Source organism: Elephantulus edwardii, unplaced genomic scaffold (genome assembly GCF_000299155.1).
Source record: "Elephantulus edwardii isolate Elephantulus edwardi_28Jun2011 unplaced genomic scaffold, EleEdw1.0 scaffold00150, whole genome shotgun sequence".
In the NCBI taxonomy this organism is placed as follows: Eukaryota; Metazoa; Chordata; class Mammalia; order Macroscelidea; family Macroscelididae; genus Elephantulus; species Elephantulus edwardii.
The window spans coordinates 45,665-50,640 of NW_006399900.1; the positions used below are offsets into that span (position 1 = coordinate 45,665).

General features: G+C 47.7%; 1 pseudogene; it reads left to right on the forward strand.

The window, feature by feature from the left end:
- The first annotated feature begins 2,015 nt into the window (after window positions 1–2,015).
- The window catches only part of LOC102870040, a 5,149-nt pseudogene continuing 2,188 nt past the window's right edge, over window positions 2,016–4,976 (forward strand).

Sequence of the window (4,976 nt, forward strand, 5' to 3'; positions counted from 1 at the left end):
TCCGCAGTAGGTGGCTGGCTGTTGTTCTTCCCGGGTCTCTTCTGGGTCCCTCTCGCTGCGTTCCCTCGTCTGGCGGTGGCGTTCCCCCGTCTGGCGGCAGCGTTCCCTGGTCTGGCGGCGGCGTTCCCTGGTCTGGCGGGTGGCGGCGGTGTTCCCCCGGTCTGGCAGGCAGCAGCGTGCGTTCCCCCCGGCTGGCGGCAGCATGCGTTCCCCCCGGCTGGCGGCGGCGTGCGTTCCCCCCGGCTGGCAGCGGCCCTTTCTGTCTCCTATCTGCAACTAACAAACAGCTTATTTTCTAGGATCCAACACAAGGAAAATCCTAACTTATATATCTGTGGTTCCTTCAATTCATTTTTCATATAATGTTTAGTATACAACATTTTACCTTACCAGGATTATTCAGTATTTAAAATTGAAGTTATTAAACTATGGCATTTTGGGTGGTATATAATTTTGAGGATGGAAATGAAAGTTTTGACATGGTATGGAGTTCAAGGGGATAAGCAGAATAACTGGTAGTAAGTTTTGTGCATTTTTTGTTTTTAAGAGTTAAAATGAAAGTAGCTTTGCTTGAAATGAGGGAGGCTTAATGCAAGCTGAAGGTCACACTGTGCCACTAGGGCGTTCCCTAAGAGTCAACATTGTTCTTGGTTTGTATCAATTGAATTCCTCCCTACTGAGATTAGAATAAAGAGGAACTTGTCCTTATCTGGGAAATAGTTCACCATTATCCTTTACTTTTGTTTTGTATACTTCCTTATGATTTTACTTTGTTTACCTCCCTTGGTTTACCTCCCTTATTTTTGGTGGATACTCAGAGAGGCATGGCTTGGGGCCTTCATCATGGGAGCTGTTGGCCCCCTGTTTTTCATGCTGACTATTCTATATAAGAATATTAATTAAATTAATCCATGTTTGGAACTGACTGAGCAGGACCTATAACCATTGTTTAATATTCCAATTGGAAATAATGATCCTAATTCTAGGGGAGCATTAACTATGGAGGCTCATTGGACTTTGAAAGAAGTTCAGGATTTTATCTCTTCCTGTTCTCTCTTGTATAAATCATAGCAGAAAGTTATTGCTGTGTATTTTAGATGCTAAAAGGACTCCTGACAGAATGCTCTTTTAAGATGGATTTGAAAGGAAAATTTTTTAAACAATGTCCCCACACCCAAGTATTGTAGAACCTATACCTTTGATCTTGTGTGAACGCTTATGTTCCAGGAACTAGCTGACCACAAACTGAACAAGCAGTTACTGGACTGACCACAAGCTGAACAAGCAATTACTGGCAAAAACCTTATCTTAACTAACATCAGCAGCAGGTGACTGACCTAAAATTGAACTTCTGCTTTTCCGAAGAGCCAATGAGCGAATTCCACACCAAAGAACCCCTAGACCCTGTATAAAAAATCCCTTGCTTTTTCGGCTTGGGGTCGACTTCTCTGTCTTCTGCATGAGATAAAAGTCGTCCTGAAGCTTCATCAATAAAGCCTCTTGTGATTGAAGCGAGTGGATCTGGTGTGAGTTGCTCGGGGTCACGCCTGATCTGGGAAAAGCCCTAGTTTGGGGTCTTTCATTTGGGGGATTGTCTGGGATTGAGCGACCATCCCCGCAACCCACTAGTCAGCCACTTGGAGGTAAGAGGATCCTCTAGAATTCCTTTGTCTGTGCAGCGCCGCCAGACCTGTGTATTCGTAAGTCTGTTTTATTTTCAGCTTGCTTTCAGCTTGCGGCTGTCCTGTGCCCGCCAAGGCCGGACGACTGTGGTGGGAAGACGTGCCTGAGAACCACAAGTCACAGCCCTGGGGAGACGTCCCTTTGGGTGGAATACGGATCCAGAGGCTTTAATAGTCTCTGGTCCATCTGAGGGACTTAGAGTGTCCCGCCAGAGAGGAGGGGCCCAGAGGGCTCTCCCGTCTGAAGCAGATTTCAATTGGTTGTCACAAAGAGAGCTTCTTGTGTGCCTTGTATTTCTTGTGAGTGTCTGCTGTGTTCTGAGAGCGACTAATATGGGACAGACAGTGACGACTCCCCTATCTTTGACTTTAGGACATTTTTCTAAAGTAAGAACCAGGGCTAATAATCTCTCTGTTAACGTTAGAAAAAGACCTTGGCAAACCTTCTGTTACTCTGAGTGGCCCACTCTGGGAGTCAGTTGGCCACCAGAGGGAGCATTTGACCTAACAATCATTTTGGCAGTTAAAGATCTTGTTTTCCAGGCAGGACCAAACGTGCATCCTGACCAACACCCATACATCATTGTGTGGCAAGATTTAGTGCAGAATCCACCGCCATGGATAAAACCTTGGGTTTTAAAGAAACATACCACCCCTCTGCGCGCATTAGCCCTAAAAACCCGAACTTCTGAGTCCAGAGTTCCTCTGGCTCCAAAAACTGCACCATTGGCACCACCCAAAATTTATCCTGAGATTGATAACCCACCTGAGTGGCCTGAGATGTGCCACAATCCTCCCCCATATCAGGGTCAGGTTGATCCTGGTCTCCCCATCCCTGCACATGCCCCCCAGGGACCAGCACGAGGGACTCGCAGTCGGAGGGGTCTAGAGAGCCCAGATTCCACTGTGGCTCTCCCTTTACGAGCATATGGAGGGCCCCCAGACCCAGGGCAACTTCCACCCCTCCAGTACTGGCCTTTTTCCTCTGCTGACTTCTATAATTGGAAGACTAACCATCCTTCCTTTTCAGATAACCCCACAGGGCTTATTGGACTAATTGAGTCCCTCATGTTCTCTCACCAACCTACTTGGGACGATTGCCAACAACTTCTCCAGGTCCTCTTCACTACTGAGGAGCGAGAGAGAATTCAGACGGAAGCCAGGAAAAACGTCCGAGATGCTGCAGGACAACCAGTCCAGACTACTGCAGCCATGGACGTGGGATTTCCTCTCATTGGCCCCAACTGGGATTATAACACTGCTGAAGGTAGGGAGCAGCTATCCACCTACCGCTGGGCTCTAGTAGCGGGTCTCAGAGGGGCTGCATGACACCCCACTAATTTGGCCAAGGTAAGAGAAGTCCTTCAAGGACCTACTGAACCCCCCTCCGTGTTCCTAGAAAGACTAATGGATGCCTATAGGAGATACACTTCCTTTGACCCCGTGTCAGAGGGACAGAAAGCAGCAGTAGTTATGGCCTTCATTGGGCAGTCTGCTGCAGACATCAGGAAAAAATTACAGCGCATAGAGGGGTTACAAGATTTTACACTGAAGGTTGTAGTGAAGGAAGCTGAGAAAGTGTACCACAAGAGGGAGACAGAGGAAGAGAAGGCAGAGAGAGAAAAGAAAGAAAAAGAGGAACGTGAGGACTGGCGAGACCACCGTCAAGAGAGGAATTTGACAAAAATCTTGGCCGCAGTAGTAAGTGAAAAAGAAAGAAAAAAAAAGCAGGGTCTAGACAGACAGGGCACCTGGGCACTAAGGGATCGAGCAATATGAAAAGAAACTGCAGTTGGACAAAGACCAGTGTGCATACTGCAAAGACAAAGGACACTGGGCTAAAGAGTGTCCCAAGAAAAAGAATAAGCCGTCAAAAATTCTCACCCTAGATGAGGACTAGGGAAGACGGGGCTCGGATCCCCTCCCCGAGCCTAGAGTAACTATATCTGTGGGGGGGACCCCTGTTGACTTCCTAGTAGACACGTGGGCACAACATTCAGTTCTGAAGCAGCCCCTGGGGAAGATTAGCACAAAGAAGTCAGTGGTGCTAGTGGCTACTGGACAAAAATTCTGCCCATGGACCACAGAACGGACTATAGATCTAGGAAAAAATCAAGTGACTCACTCTTTTCTTATTATACTGGAGTGCCCAGCCCCACTCTTAGGAAGAGATCGCCTAACTAAACTGAAAGCCCAAATTCAGTTCACTCCAAGGGGGCCTGAAGTTCCCTGGGAAAGCAACAAGCCCAGCACTCTAGCCCTAGTAGTTCAACTAGAAGAAGAATATAGGCTCCATGAACCAGAGACAGAGGCTAAAGATTCGGACCTCATAGATTGGTTAAAAGAATTCCCAGAAGCCTGGGCAAAAACAGGGGGGTTAGGTATGGCTAAAAATGTTCCACCAATAGTAGTAGAATTAAAAGTGGATGCCTCTCCCATTAGGGTTAGACAATACCCTATGAGTAAAGAAGCCAAGGAGGGGATCCGACCACACGTCCTCAAGTTGATAAAACAAGGGGTCCTAGTGCCGTGCCAGTCCCCCTGGAACACTCCTCTCCTCCCTGTGAAAAAACCAGGGATAATTGACTACTGGCCAGTGCAGGATCTAAGAGAAGTGAATCGGAGAGTGCAGGACATACACCCCACAGTTCCTAACCCTTACACCCTCCGCAGCATGCTGTCACCTGAGAGAAAATGGTATTCTGTCTTAGACTTGAAAGATGGGGGTTTTTTTCTGTCTGAGGTTGCATCCCGCTAGCCAAGCCATCTTTGCCTTTGAATGGAGAGACCCTGAGGCCGGGATAACTGCACAATTAACATGGAGTCAATTGGCTCAAAGGTACAAGCACTCGCCAACCCTTTTTGACGAGGCCCTGCACGGAGATCTCAGTGAGTTCCGGACCAGCAACCCTCAGGTGACTTTGTTACAGTATGTAGATGACCTGCTTCTAGCCTCCCTAACCAAAGAGGAATGCATTGAAGGTACAAAGAAGCTTCTAATGGAGCTGGGGACTTTAGGCTATCGTGCCTCAGCCAAAAAAGGCCCAGTTATGCAAAACTGAAGTAACTTACTTAAAGTATGTACTGAGAGGTAGCCAAAAGTGGCTAACAGAGGCCCAGAAAAAGACTGCGATGCATATCCCGACTCCCTCCTCACTGAAGCAGATAAGGGAATTCCTAGAGACAGTCGGGTTTTGTCGCCTATGGATACCCGGGTTTGCCTCCTTGGCAGCCCCCCATGTATCCTCTAACCAGAAACCAGGAACAATTCACCTGGAATCCTGAACATCAGAC